A 15,000-nucleotide genomic window follows, 5' to 3' on the forward strand; every position below is an offset into this window, starting at 1 on the left:
CGGTACAAGAATGTCTGGAAAAGCAGGTGGGAGAGGAAGGGGAGATGTGGACTGGAAGGTGTGGAAAGCTGGAAAGTTGTGGGTGGAGGGGGAGGAAATGGGAGGTGGTGGTGGTGGTGGTGGTGGGCGTGGTGGTGGGTGTGGTGAGGTGGTGGTGGGTGGTGAGGTGTGGTGTTTGGGGAGACATGTTGGGTGGTTTTGTGGGTGACGGTGGTGGAGGAGGAGGAGGAGGAGGAGGAGGAGGAGGAGGAGGAGGAGGAGGAGGAGGAGGAGGAGGAGGAGGAGGAAGAGGAGGAGGAAGAGGAGGAGGAGGAGAAAGAGGAGGAGGAGGAGGAGGAGGAGGAGGAGGAGGAGGAGGAGGAGGAGGAGGAGGAGGATGCATCATGACTAAAAAATATCTTTCCATAACGGTATTTTCTCTCTCTCTCTCTCTCTCTCTCTCTCTCTCTCTCTCTCTCTCTCTCTCTCTCTCTCTCTCTCTCTCTCTCTTGCTAATTTGAGAGAGAGAGAGAGAGAGAGAGAGAGAGAGAGAGAGAGAGAGAGAGAGAGAGAGAGAGAGAGAGAGAGAGAGAGAGAGAGAGAGAGAGAGAGAGAGAGGAGAAAGCAAGAGGACGAACAAACGAGAAAAAAAAGGGAGGAAGAAACAAGAAAAATGATGGTAGGGGAGAAGGAACGGGAAAGGAAGGGGATGGGAGAGCTTGACGGAGGGAGGTTGGAGGGATAGGGGAGGGAAAAGGGAGAGGAGAGGGAAGGGAGATTGGAGGGATAGGGAGGGGAGGGGGAGAGGGAAGGGAGGGGCGGGGAACAAGCGTCCAGGTGGGAAGTGGAAAGTCATTTACACGGTTCAGGAAGCGTGGTGACCGCACCCCGAGGCGTCCACGGCGGCACCCAGCGGTCTGCACCAGCACCCAGCGGTCTGCACCAGCACCCAGCGGTCTGCACCAGCACCCAGCGGTCTATATCAGCACTCAGCGGTCTATATCAGCACCCAGCGGTCTGCACCAGCACCCAGCGGTCTGCACCAGCACTCAGCGGTCTATATCAGCACTCAGCGGTCTATATCAGCACTCAGCGGTCTATATCAGCACTCAGCGGTCTATATCAGCACTCAGCGGTCTATATCAGCACTCAGCGGTATATATCAGCACTCAGCGGTCTCTACTAGCACCCATGAGTCATTTCAGTAACAGACGATCTTTACATACATATATAACAGCACACAGCAGTCTGTACCAGCACTAAGACTCCTGCAACACCATTCGATTAATTTTCAAGAAGCTGTTCCCATCACCACTGGGCGATACAAGTAATCACCAGAATGTCTGTACCATCGCCAATTTAAGGCAACACCAGGGAGTCTTCAGCTTCATCTACGAGTTTCTACCACCTTCCTGCACCAACCAGCACTCTAGCATTTCAGCCGCCTACAAACATCCCCTAACACTTACAATAACCCGAAAGTTTAAGTTTTCTGAAGGAGTTATCAGCAATTTACACGGCTATAATTTTTCTATTGTTTAAAACCACCCAGTACTATTTACAAGTCAAGTTTTCTACAAGCACCTCAACAGCATTTACAAGATCACGAAAGTTTATGTTTTCTACAATGCTTTCTACTGTCTACAAACACGTATTAGTACTTATTAACGCGCGACAAGGTAAGTCTTTTATACATGCATTTACCATCAACTACTTATATAATACAGTTTCAGTTCTCTACATGCATTCGCGAGCAGTAACACCTGAGTTTCTTTTTTGTTTACAAGTATTCATCCACAAGCGTTTACCATCACCCGACAGTTTAAATTTCTACAACCGTCTACTAACAATTACCATCACAATCACTCCATTATCTACGAACTTTAACTAACATACATCAGCACGCGTTATTTTCCCTTACATAGAAGCATCACAAGCATCCACCGGCAACAAAATAGACTCCGCAACCAGGTAGTTAGTGCTGAGTCATTAGGCAGCTATAAAAGCTTAAACAAATTTATGGATGAGAATGACAGGTGGAAATAGGTAGGCATATTTCATACAGGGACTACCACGTGTAGGCCTGATGAATTCTTGCAGCTTCCCTTACTTTCTCATGTTCTTATGTTCAATTTAACGTAACGTAATGTTCTCCAGAGCCAAACACTCCCTATCACCGTGCCATCAGTCTGAACATGAGCTTTTTTACTCTCGCCAGCTGTTTCGCGCGGCGCCCAGCAGTGTGCCAGTCCCCAGCGGTCTGGCAGCACCGGGGGTTCCTTATCGCCCGCCCACATCGGCCCCCTACAGGCTCCAGCATTGGCTGCTCTTCTCTACCACTACCAAACGGTTTCTACGCACCTGTCACGTAACGGAATCCAGAAATATTAGAAAACAGCGGATTATGTTTTGCCTGTACCTAATGAGAATAATAATTTTTTGTATCCAAGGCTTTTATTTTTACTATTTTTGAGTTGTGACTATAAAAATAAGAGAGATTAATTACTTGGTCGAATTCCAGAAATATTGGAAAACAAAGGACTATAATTTTTTTTTTTTTTTACCTATTGCCAAATAAGTCTGTCGCAGAATAACCACATTTCCTCTAAGCATTTTCTTTTACAATTTTTTAATCAAGACTATTAAAAAAAAAAAAAAAAAAAAAAAAAATATATATATATATATATATATATATATATATATATATATATATATATATATATATATATATATATATATATATATATATATATATATATATATTATACGATCACCATCCAGAAATATATTAGAAAATAATATTACCACAGCATTCACCCATTCCCAAAACAAGTCAAGTTTCACAATAATCACATTTTTTTCTATAAGCACTTTCTTTTTACTCTTTTTGAATGGGAACTATTAAAAGAGGATCATTACGTTGTTCCCGACAGGTGGGGGTCATTAGGCGGGCGTGGAGCGTTATTAAGGGTAATTATCGATGCTCAACTTCCCTCGGGGCTTACAAGGGTCATTTGCATATAATTGTCGGTAGATATGCAGGGCCAGGGAGGAAGGGGAAGGCCGGGGAGAGAGAGGGGAAGGGCGAGGAAGGGGAACGGTAAAAAGGAAAGGGATGAGGGTTGGTGCAGGGGAGTGAGACCATAGGGGGATAGCGGGAAGAGAGAGGGGAACTAGGAAGAGAGAGGAAGGGGAAATGGGAGAAAAGACCGGAAAGGAAGCAATAAAAGGGGAGTGAAACATAAGGGGAAGAGGAATCATTGAAAAAGGGAGAAAGAAAAAGGAAATAGGAAGGTTTTCTGTTCGTAAGTTGAGTTAAAATGTGAGGAATTTTGAGCATTGTTTAGTCTGTGATGGTATTGATATGGGGAAAGGGTCTCTCTCTCTCTCTCTCTCTCTCTCTCTCTCTCTCTCTCTCTCTCTCTCTCTCTCTCTCTCTCTCTCTCTCTCTCTCTTTCATAGCGGACAGTTTTACCACCCACAGATTATTGACGTGAAAGTGAAGTAATTTCTCCGATCTTTTTCCAAACTTTTGTGGTCTTTTTATTAATCAACGGTCAGTGGTGAGATGTCTGAAAGTCCAAACTCTCTCTCTCTCTCTCTCTCTCTCTCTCTCTCTCTCTCTCTCTCTCTCTCTCTCTCTCTCTCTCTCTCTCTCTCCGGCTATGCAAAGTTTCTCCACATTCTTTACGTAGACTTTTCCTCCTCACCGCCTCCTCGAACACCACCTCTTCATATATTTACAAACCCCCATTTTCTGTTCTGTCGTGTTAAGAGGCTCGCCGACGCGTTCCTCTCCGCTTGACGCTCATCCTTTCCTTCCTCCCCCTCTCCTCTTTCTCTCACTCCTCTCTCCACCACCGCAATTTCAGTGGAGCCTCTCAGCCTGCACTAGTTCTCGCTGGAGGGATAAGAACCGCGTTGATAAGAAGACTCCGGCACAAAAATTAGACAGGATAATTATGGGGAAACAGGCAGCGGGAGTGACGGCCATGGCTGGAGGGGTAACTCGCATAAATTGACTCATGGGTAAAATCCGCACCGATGAGTAGGACTGTAAACAAGGCTGACATCATAATACGTAGGTTCCGCGCTTTCTCCAGGCCTTCTGGTGATCCGCTCCTCCTTCAGCTAACTGGCGGTGGAAGGTATAGGTAGAGAGACGTTCAGGGTAGAGAGAGGGGAACTGTTACACGTGAAAAATGGATGTATATGTGGAGTAAGGAGTAGTAAATGGATATGGTAATGATAATGTTTAAGGGTTGTAGCTATCGTGTGTTCTCTTCCCTCTCTCTCTCTCTTCCTATCTCTCTTTCTTCCGCTCTCATCTATTTCGAAACTCGTTCATTATCCTGTCGAGAGAGTAATTGCTCTTATCTCTCTCTCTCTCTCTCTCTCTCTCTCTCTCTCTCTCTCTCTCTCTCTCTCTCTCTCTCTCTCTCTCTCTCTCTCTCTCTCTCTAATTCTCATGTATTATCGTAATTAAATATCGTGCAAACCACTGATCTAAAAATTATGATAGAGAAAAAAATAGGTCAAGATTATGAGAATATACAAATGCATGATAATTTTAACCCTGCAAAATAAAAAAAATAAAATAAAATAGGAAGAGGAGGAAGAAGGAATAATAAAATGAAAGAACATAACTGTAAAAGTAAATAGGTAAAAAGGAACGAGACAGAAAGAAAACACATGACAAAGAAGTAAAATAAAACTAAAAATAAAGTAAATAACGAGAAAACACCCTCTAAAGAAAAAAAAAAGGAAAAAAAAATTGAAAGGTAAATGACACGAAATCTAAAACAAATCTCTAAAAGGACAAGGCAGAAAAATAAAATCCTATGAAAACAGAACGAGATCAGAAGAAAAAAAACAAAAAACAAAGCAAAGCAAAAAATAAAAAAGTAAATAAAACAAGAGATAAATAATAAGATAAATCACAAATAAAACCTAACAAGACCAGAAAAAAAAACAAGAAAAACAACAACAAAGAAAACAAGAAGACGAAAACGAAAAACAAGAACAAGAAAAAACTGTAAAAAAAAAAAACCTAACCAAAACGAAACTTAACACAAGACATCAAGTAAAAGAAGAAACCATCAGAGCAGAGAAGAGGAGAGACAGGAGAGGAGAGGAGAGAAGAGATCATGAAGACATCATTACCACCACCACCACCACCACCACCACCACCACCACACCTTTCCTATTCCGCTGGAGGTACTGAGTGAACAGATATCCACCCCGACTCTTAACGGTGTACCTGTTGACTAATTGGATAGAGAGACAAACACATCGGCCGCCAGGTAGTGCCTAATTAGCGTGGCACGAGCACCTCCGCCACACCTGCCGTACCTGTAGGCCGTGCATAATGAGCAGTGATTAGTATACAGGTGACGGTGAATACCCCCTCTTCGTCTCTCTCCCTTCCTCTTACCCCCTCTCTTGCCACTACTCCTACCCTCCCTCCCTCCTCTCCTCCCCTGCTCCCCACTACCCTTTCCGTTCCTTCTTTCTTCTCCTCCTCCTCCTCCTCCTCCTCTGTTGGGCCGCTGCGGGGGAGTTCAAAGCACCGACCTGCACGTCAATTCTCTCTCTCTCTCTCTCTCTCTCTCTCTCTCTCTCTCTCTCTCTCTCTCTCTCTCTCTCTCTCTCTCTCTCTCTGAACATGATTTTGAGATTGTGAGATTGAGAGAGAGAGAGAGAGAGAGAGAGAGAGAGAGAGAGAGAGAGAGAGAGAGAGAGAGAGAGAGAGAGAGAGAGAGAGAGAGAGAGAGAGAGGTGATCCTTCGTTCGTGTTTGCTCGCGTGACAGTAACTGAAGGAGGCTGCTTGCGCGTGCTCTCTCAAGTGTGTGTGTGTGTGTGTGTGTGTGTGTGTGTGTGTGTGTGTGTGTGTGTGTGTGTGTGTGTGTGTGTGTGTGTGTGTGTGTGTGTGTGTGTGTGTGTGCTTGCGCGCGTGAGCAGGCACCATCATAGTACACGCACGTGCGCACACATACAACTAAAAAATAAATAAAAAAATAAAGGTAAAAAAATAAAAAGACGTTTACCTGAGAAGCGAGAAACACGAAGAAAAATAAAACTTGCTAGGAAAAACATTCATATACTCTCTCTCTCTCTCTCTCTCTCTCTCTCTCTCTCTCTCTCTCTCTCTCTCTCTCTCTCTCTCTCTCTCTCTCTCTCTCTCTCTCTCTCTCTACCCCGTCACCCTCTCTCTCTCTCTTTACCCGTCACCCTCTCTCTCTCCCGTCTCTCTCTTTGTATATTTACCCCCAGTCGCTCCTCCAGTTGCAGTGTGGCTCATAAAGAGTGCTATAAACTGCCGCACGGGTTTGCACAGAGCGTCTCCCGTGCACTGAGAAGCAACACAAGTAAACGCCCGACCCGGTGTTAAAGTGTTTGTCTGGGTGGCGACCTTCATGTTGCGGCCGCGGGAGTCTCACTTCTTGCCGCTATGTGGAGGAAGGCGGGAGGCGAGGGGCGATATGACTGAAGAGGGGCAGGTTTAAGGACTCTTGGGGCACTGGTGTGTGGTGACTGGGAGGTGGGAAGGAGTGGATGGTATAGAGGCGGCGGCAGTTGGCATGGAGGAACGTGTGTATTAGTTAGGTTAGCTCAGGTTATGTTTGTTTAAGTTAGGATAGATTGGGTTAGGTTGTGTTACGTTAGATTGGGTTAGGTTAGAGGGTACTGGGCAGGTTTATGGACTTCAAGAGACGCTGTTATATTGCAGAGAAGTGGCAAGGTGTATAATGTACAGTGGAGACAGTGGGACTTAAAGAATATGGGTACTGGTTACAAAATTTATGGCTAGGTTAGGTTATATTAGGTAAGAGAGTGATGGGTAGGTTTGGGAACTTCAGAGGTAGTTATATTGACATAGAGGTGGAAAGGAATTGAAGGTGAAGAATCTGAAGGGACACAGATATATGCTACAGGTTAGTTTAGGATGCAAGGTTAGATTAGATTAGAGGGTATGAATATAGTTATAGGTAAATGAATGAATGTGTATGTAAAGGCATTAGAATGGGTTGGTGTAGGAGGGACTGACAAAGGTACAAAGGGGCATAGAAACGAAACAAGGTAAAGGAGTAGCACAGAAAGGTAAGAGATGATAATGAGAGGGATCCACAAGTACAGGAGAAGAGTTAAGGGAAGAGACGAGATGGGCATAAGGAAGAGGAAGAGAAGGTTAAAAGGGCGTGGCTCTTTCTCCCTCTGCCTCTCCCTCTCACTCAGCCTCTCTAGCTCCTTTAAGTGTATACAGCAACAACAACCTGTCTCGCCTTGTACGTCTCTCCGCCATCCATCGCCGGGACTAAATGGCCTTCTTTTCTATTACCATTATGTTTTACGTGCGAATGATGCAGCAGCGCTTGATTGATCACCCACCGCTGCCCATTGATCCCAGTCCGTCACTCTGCATCCGCTCCGGCGAAATTCAACCCGCGGCGTGGCAGGCCATGCGATGGACTGCCCGTGTTTATCGAGCCGCGTTAGGTTAGGTTACGGTGCCTTTCTGGAGCATCCGTCCGTCCGCCCGCTACTGAAGGAGGAGGAGGAGGAGGAGGAGCAGGTTGCGGGGAGGAGATCGCTTGGTTGCGCAGCGCGATTTATGGGCCTGAGAGTATCCAGTGATCGCGCCGAACATACATAAAACATTATAGGGTCACAAATCATATGTTAAACAAACTTTGATGCACACACAAGCACACACACTCATACACTTACAAACACACACACACACACACACACACACACTGACACACAGGTACGCGGAAGTCGAATTAACACCTGTACGCAGAAACCAGGTGAAAATTACCTGCAGGTGTTAAACGGGTGGACAGGTAAGGAAATGGGAAGAGGGGGAGACTGGGGAGATGGGGGGAGGGGAATAAAAAGGAAAGGGGAGGAGGTACAGTGCGTAGGTGAGATATGGAAGGGAGGGGGTAAAAAGAGGGGAGGAAGAGGTGAGGAGTGGGGATAGGGGAAGGAGGGGAGGGGAGGGGAGGTGAACGTAAGGGGGAGAGCATGTTCATGATTCGTGAACATTAATAAATCTAGTAATTACGTGTCAATAAGATAATTAAGTTGTTCTATTAAGGGTTCGTCTCTTCCTGGTGTGTGTGTGTGTGTGTGTGTGTGTGTGTGTGTGTGTGTGTGTGTGTGTGTGTGTGTGTGTGTGTGTGTGTGTGTGTGTGTGTGTGTGTGTGTGTGTACTCCATTTACATTTAGCTTACGTAACCCAAACACTTCAAGTTAGTAAAAAACAAGAGGCAAGCTCCCTATTGGCATTCACGTCAGCTGTCTGTCTACTTATCAGTTCATCTCCTAAACATGCATTTATCCGCCGCCTCATCTCACCCTTATCTGTCCATCAGCGTCTATCGATCAAGGTATCTATTTGGCCCTTCAATTAGTTACCAATACATTCATCTCACGTCCCCTGCCGCCCCTTACGGTTCACCTGACTGCGCTCTCTCTCTCTCTCTCTCTCTCTCTCTCTCTCTCTCTCTCTCTCTCTCTCTCTCTCTCTCTCTCTCTCTCTCTCTCTTCACACACACACACCTGGATGTCTACAATGTGTAATCGCTCCAGTGCATCTTGTGAACAAATTGAGAAAGTTTTATTTTACGTTCTACATGAGTTTTTTTATTTATTTATTTATTTATTTTATTTTTTTTAAGTGAGAAGGGGAAGGGAAGGAGGAGGGGAGGGAGGAGGGGGAGGCGTCAAATGGCATAGCTGAGGGGGAGGTTTTTGGTCAGTGGTTTCTACACTGGTTTATTATGCCTCCTGTCTTCCCCCCTCCTTCCCCGTCCCATCACCTCCCCTCCTCCTCCTCCTCCTCCTCCTCCTCCTACTCAGTTTTTTTTTTTAGTCTCGATGGAATAAAAGAAAAATAGAAACAAAAAAAAAAAGAGGTTTGAATTACATGGACTGGAATTTATTGGTTCGTGTCTGTGGGATGTTTGGAAGAGGAAAAGAAAGAGTTAATTTCCTTTTTTCTTTTTTTTTCTTTTAGTAGTGGTGGTGGTGGTGGTGGTGGTGGTGGTGGTGGTGGTGGTGGTGGTGGTGGTATTAGTACTATTTGTAAAGGTAATGAAGGGGAACACCACACCTCCATAGAGAGAGAGAGAGAGAGAGAGAGAGAGAGAGAGAGAGAGAGAGAGAGAGAGAGAGAGAGAGAGAGAGAGAGAGAGAGAGAGAGAGAGAGAGAGAGAGAGAGAGAGAGAGAGAGAGAGAGAGAGAGAGAGAGAGAGAGAGAGAGAATGGGATTCTTTCTAGGGTGGTGAAGGGAAGGGAAGGTTAGGGAAAGGGGTCACTTGCAGGGGGAAGGAGAGAGAGAGAGAAAGGGAGGGAGGGAGGGAGGAAGGGAGGGAGAAAGGGAGAGGAGGAAGGAGGAAAGGGAGGGACAGCCGTGGGTGAAAGATCCATTCCTCTTCAGGAGTGATGAAGGAGCTGTCTCTGTCATAACGGGCGCCTCCTCCACCTCCTCCTCCTCCTTCTCTTCCTCCTCCTTCTCCTCCTCCTCCTCTTCCTCCTCCTCCTCCTCCCTCCTCCTCCTTCTGCAGCTCCACTTCCTTGTCCATCTTCTCTTCTTCCGCTTGCTTTCCTTGCTCTAAATTCTTCTGTTCTTATTATTCCTCTTCCTACTCACCCTCCTTTCCTCCTCGTCCTCCTCCACTTCCTTGTTTACTTCCTCCTTTTCCTCCCTTTCCTTTCCTTGCTCTAATTCTTCTGTTCTTATATTTCTTTCCCTCCTCCTTCTCTTATTGTTTCTTCTCCACTTCCTCCTCCTGTTTTTCTTTTTCTTGCTTCAAATTATTTTCTATTTCTCGTCTTCCTTTCCTTCTTCCTCTTCTTGCTCCATTTTACTCGTTCACTTTGTCTTTCTTTTTTTCCTCCACCTCCTTCAATGTTCTTCCTTGTCTTCATATTAATTTTTCACGTGATCTTTTCTTATAATTTTCTTTTTGTAATCTCTAAAATATAATATTTGGCCTCTTTGACTCTATATACTTCCATTCCTCCTCCTCCTCCTCCTCCTCCTCCTCCTCTTCCTCCTCCTCGTCCTAGTTTTCCATTTTCTCTTTCTTTTCCGTCATGTTACTCTTTTCTCCTCCTCCCTTCCGTCATTTCTCATCCCATCCTCCCTCCCATTTACCACCACCACCACCACCAGTGCCTTCAAGACCACAGCGGCTATCAACACCTGCTCCTCCTTCTCCACCAGTATCATCACTTACACCACTAACACCACATTCACCGGCACCATTATCACCAAGAGAGAAGAACTGATGATGAAGAAATGGAGGAGGAGGAGGAGGAGGAGGAGGAAGAGGAGGAGGAGGAGGACGACTAAGGGAGCGACTCAGGAGGAAGATTAGGAAGAAAAATGCTCACTGTGATTACAACAAGCTCCTACATTGGTGGAGGGGAAAGTAGTACTAGATGAGACGATACATTTGACCACAACCCGCAGAGATGGTGGTGATATGATAGTTGTGGTGGTGGTAGTGGTGGTAGTAGTAGTAGTAGTAGTAGTAGTAGTAGTAGTAGTAGTAGTAGTGCTGGTGGTGATCCTGGCTTTAAACTCGACGGAGGGAAGGAGGGAAAAGGGAGGAGATGGATGAATTTAATGGTAATGGTAATAGGAGATGGGAGAGAAAGAGAGAATTGAGGTGTCTGTGGTGAAGGGAGGGATGGGGAAGGGGAAGGACGGAAGGGAGAAAGAGGAAGTGTGTGTTTTAGGCGAAGGATGAGGAAAAAAATGGACAGGTGTATGGTTAAGAAGGGGAGAGAGAGAGAGAGAGAGAGAGAGAGAGAGAGAGAGAGAGAGAGAGAGAGAGAGAGAGACTACGCGCGTGTGTGTGTGTGTGTGTGTGTGTGTGTGTGTGTGTGTGTGTGTGTGTGTGTGTGTGTGTGTGTGTGTGTGTGTGTGTGTGTGTGTGTGTGTGTGTGTGTGTGTGTGTGTGTGTGTGTGTGTGTGTGTGTGTGTGTGTGTGTGTGTGTGTGTGTGTGTGTGTGTCCCATCTTACAATGACGCATAATAAAATAAATCTGGCCTGCAATTGTAATATTTTCCTTAGATTGCATATTTCCATCCAAGTGTGTGTGTGTGTGTGTGTGTGTGTGTGTGTGTGTGTGTGTGTGTGTGTGTGTGTGTGTGTGTGTGTGTGTGTGTGTGTGTGTGTGTGTGTGTGTCAATGGTGGGGAAGTGATGTGGCGAGAAGTGTGGTGAGAGCTGTGGTCAGGGTCTGGCTATAATGTTTACAGCTGTGGCTTATACATAGACAGCGCGGGTGTTTGTGGTCCTCACGGTATTAGGGGTCGCGGCTCACGGTGGCAGTGGTGGTGGTGGTGGTGGTGGTGGTAGTTGTTAGTAGTAGTAGTAGTGGTAGTGATAGTGGCAGTAGTAGTAGTAGAAGTAGTAGTTGTTGTTGTTGTTATTGTTGTTGTTATTGTTGTTGCAATAGTAGAGTCCTTACCGTCAATGAGACAGTCTTCATTTCCCCAAAAAATCACAATAAACAACAATTATTTAGTCTTCATTTCTCCCAAAAAAATCACAATAAACACACATTATTTTAAGATATACGAGGTGTGTCATTAAAGTTCCAGGACTGGTGTCCTAAAAGATGAATTTCAAACCCAAGCCACAAACCACCATATTTCCCCTTCAAAGTAATCCTTCTGGAGTATACAACTGCGCTCCCAACCCTCTACAGTCACTAATCTTTTTCTTACGTGCTTTTAAAATCATGTCCTCTGTTGCAGGTCGTTTAACAATGAGCGCTGAACAGCGAACAAACTTGAAGTTTTTGGTGCAGTTGGGGAAAACGCCGTCAGAAGCACTGGGTATGCTGCAAAAAGTGTACGGGGATGAGACAATGTCACGCTCACGTGTTTTTGAGTGGTGCAAGAGGTTCAAAGAGGGCCGGGAGGACGTGGAAGATGACCCCAGGAGTGGAAGACCCTCAACGAGCAGGAATGAGGCCAATGTTGAGCGTGTCAAGCAGATGGTGCGTGACGATCGTCGGTTGACTGTTCGAAAGATCGCAGATGAGCTTGGCATGAACCACAACAGCGTGTGGAAGATTATCACTGAAGATCTGGGCATGCGGAAAGTCTGTGCGAAGATGGTGCCGAGACTCCTGAACGATGACCAGAAGGGACGACGCATGCAGGTGTGTCAGGACATCCTCGAGCGTCTGGAAACTGAACCAGACTTGCTCAGGAGAGTCATCACCGGCGATGAGTCCTGGGTATTTGAGTACGACCCGGAGACCAAACGCCAGAGCCTTCAATGGAAGAGTCCGGCGTCGCCACGGCCGAAGAAAGCAAGGCAGTCCAGGTCCAGCTTCAAGGTCATGTTGATCGCTTTCTTCGATGTGAGGGGCATCGTCCACTGCGAGTTCTTGCCACAGGGCCAGACAGTCAACCAACATGTGTACAAAGAAGTACTGCGGCGTCTGCTTCGTGCAGTGCGCGAGAAGAGGCGGGAGTTGTGGCAGGACAACTCGTGGCTGCTTCACCACGACAATGCGCCTGCTCACAATGCCCTGAGCATCAGAGAGTTCTTGGCCAAGAAGAACATCGCCGTGCTGGAGCAACCGCCCTACTCACCTGACCTCGCTCCGTGCGACTTCTTCCTCTTCCCCAAGCTCAAGGAGGTCATGAAGGGGACCCGTTTTGATGATGCGGACGACATCAAAAAGGCCGTGACGACGGAGCTGAGGAGCATCCCGCAAGAATCCTTCCAGCAGTGCATGCAAGCCTGGCAGAGAAGGATGGACAAGTGCATGCGGTGCCAGGGGGATTACTTCGAAGGAGATAACCTATAGTTTGTAGCCTGGATGTGAAATAAAACTTGTGTGGCACCAGTCCTGGAACTTTAATGACACACCTCGTAAAAGGGTTTGCGACCAATGAAACACAATCTCTGCAATCTCAGCCAATCAAAATAAAAGAAAGAAACCCTTGCATTCAACAACATAGTCTCGAACAAACGACATACCAATTATCATTATTTCCAGAAGATAAATGGAAGGAATCGTATAGTTTGCGGATACTTACAATAATCATGATAATAATGGCAAGCTGTCCAATGAAAAATAACGTAATATAACTCACCTCCCGCTCATCTGAAAGGAAGGAAGAGGCGAACCGGATTCCGACCCCGAAGCTCCGGAATTCGAGACCCTGAAACAACAGAGAAGCTTGTGAACTTTTGGAGAAGAAAAGAAAACAAACTGAAAAAGAAAATAGAATTCATATAATTATTTTCTTATTGTTTAAAAATACATTAGTGTTCTTATATTTCAAATTCACAATGCTCTCTCTCTCTCTCTCTCTCTCTCTCTCTCTCTCTCTCTCTCTCTCTCTCTCTCTCTCGCGGTATCAGTCAGTCATATTACAAACGATAAAAAATACAGTCATAGTTTCTTTAGAGGTAAGTTTTCTTCACAAATACACAAAAAAACACAACTTTGAATTCTCTCTCTCTCTCTCTCTCTCTCTCTCTCTCTCTCTCTCTCTCTCTCTCTCTCTCTCTCTCTTCACACACACACAGGTGAATAAGCTTTGTCTTGGCGGTTCTGTATCAAGAACAGCTAACTAAAGGGGTGCAGCTGGTGTGTGTGTGTGTGTGTGTGTGTGTGTGTGTGTGTGTGTGTGTGTGTGTGTGTGTGTGTGTGTGTGTGTGTGTGTGTGTGAGTATTGGGTGCGAGAGAGAGAGAGAGAGAGAGAGAGAGAGAGAGAGAGAGAGAGAGAGAGAGAGAGAGAGAGAGAGAGAGAGAGAGAGAGAGAGAGAGAGAGAGAGAGAGAGAGATGAGAGAAAGTATTTATGTATGTATTTATGGATGCGCAGACTGCATATATGAAAGTATGTTTCAGAGAGAGAGAGAGAGAGAGAGAGAGAGAGAGAGAGAGAGAGAGAGAGAGAGAGAGAGAGAGAGAGAGAGAGAGAGAGAGAGAGAGAGAGAGAGAGAGAGAGAGAGAGAGAGAGAGAGAGAAACAAGCATTAAAAAAAAAAAACACCACCACCACCACCACCACCACCACCTCGTCCTCCTCCTCCTCCTCAAAGTAATCATTATTCTCTTCATACAGACGAGTAAAAACAAGTTTGAATTTACTACTGTAACACGAGCGGCGAAGAAAATGTCCTATTAACTCACATGAGAGCGGCCACACCTCAACGTAGCTTCTTTTTATGCGTTGCTAACACGCAGCCTTTCCTGTGCCAATGAACCTCAGAACCCAACAATATGCAATCCACAAATATATAGTCCCATCCACCCGTGCCCGGAATATGGTAATTTCAACCCATTCCTATGCCAATGAACTTCTAAATTCCGATAATAGGACAGGTTGAAATATACGGCGTCCTATTCATACCTATACTGAAAAAGTCTGACAATTTAATATGTCGTAGTGGCTTTGTTCACCTTTGTTTGAGACCTTTCACAGTCTGGTACATGGTAGATGTGTACCTGTGCTGCGTAAGAATCCATGACGATTTAATATAGCGTAGAAATGTGTGGCTCCGTTCACCTTTAATAGAGTCTAGATGTGTTCGTTGTTCGATACACTAATATGAGAAGTACCATTCATACGTATTCATATGTATACTGGAAATGTCTGGCAGTTTGTTATACCGTGGAAATGTGTAAGAATCTTCACCTTTATTTGGAGCTTTTCAGAGTTTGATAGGTTGTGTGTGTGTTATTCTATTCACTGATGCTATAAAAGAAAAAAAGAATCTGGCAATTTCATAGATTCCAGGGAAAATGCATTGTTTTTATTTATCTGTGCTCATAATCCCAGTTAGTCTATGCATAAGACCTTTTAATATACTGAAAGAAAAATATATAAACTCTTATTGTTCATAGTTATGCTAAAAAAAATCAACTACAATTTCAATCTGTAGACGCACTTTTTTCTCGTACCACAAATTTAAACACATCAGTCAGTTTTCCATCACAGAAATGAATGCACTCCGTTCTTTTGCTCCACTA

The 15,000-nt window shown here is 45.2% G+C and overlaps 1 protein-coding gene across 3 annotated transcripts in view; it reads right to left on the reverse strand.

Moving 5' to 3' along the window:
- Positions 1 to 15,000, reverse strand: part of LOC135100071 (orexin/Hypocretin receptor type 1-like) — a 306,348-nt gene that overhangs the window by 194,050 nt on the left and 97,298 nt on the right. For all 3 annotated transcript variants that reach the window (XM_064002965.1, XM_064002966.1, XM_064002964.1), the window contains exon 4: positions 13,115 to 13,183. The gene's annotated coding sequence lies outside the window, so the exon portion shown is untranslated. The remainder of the gene's footprint in view (positions 1 to 13,114; positions 13,184 to 15,000) is intronic.

Source organism: Scylla paramamosain, chromosome 4 (genome assembly GCF_035594125.1).
Source record: "Scylla paramamosain isolate STU-SP2022 chromosome 4, ASM3559412v1, whole genome shotgun sequence".
In the NCBI taxonomy this organism is placed as follows: Eukaryota; Metazoa; Arthropoda; class Malacostraca; order Decapoda; family Portunidae; genus Scylla; species Scylla paramamosain.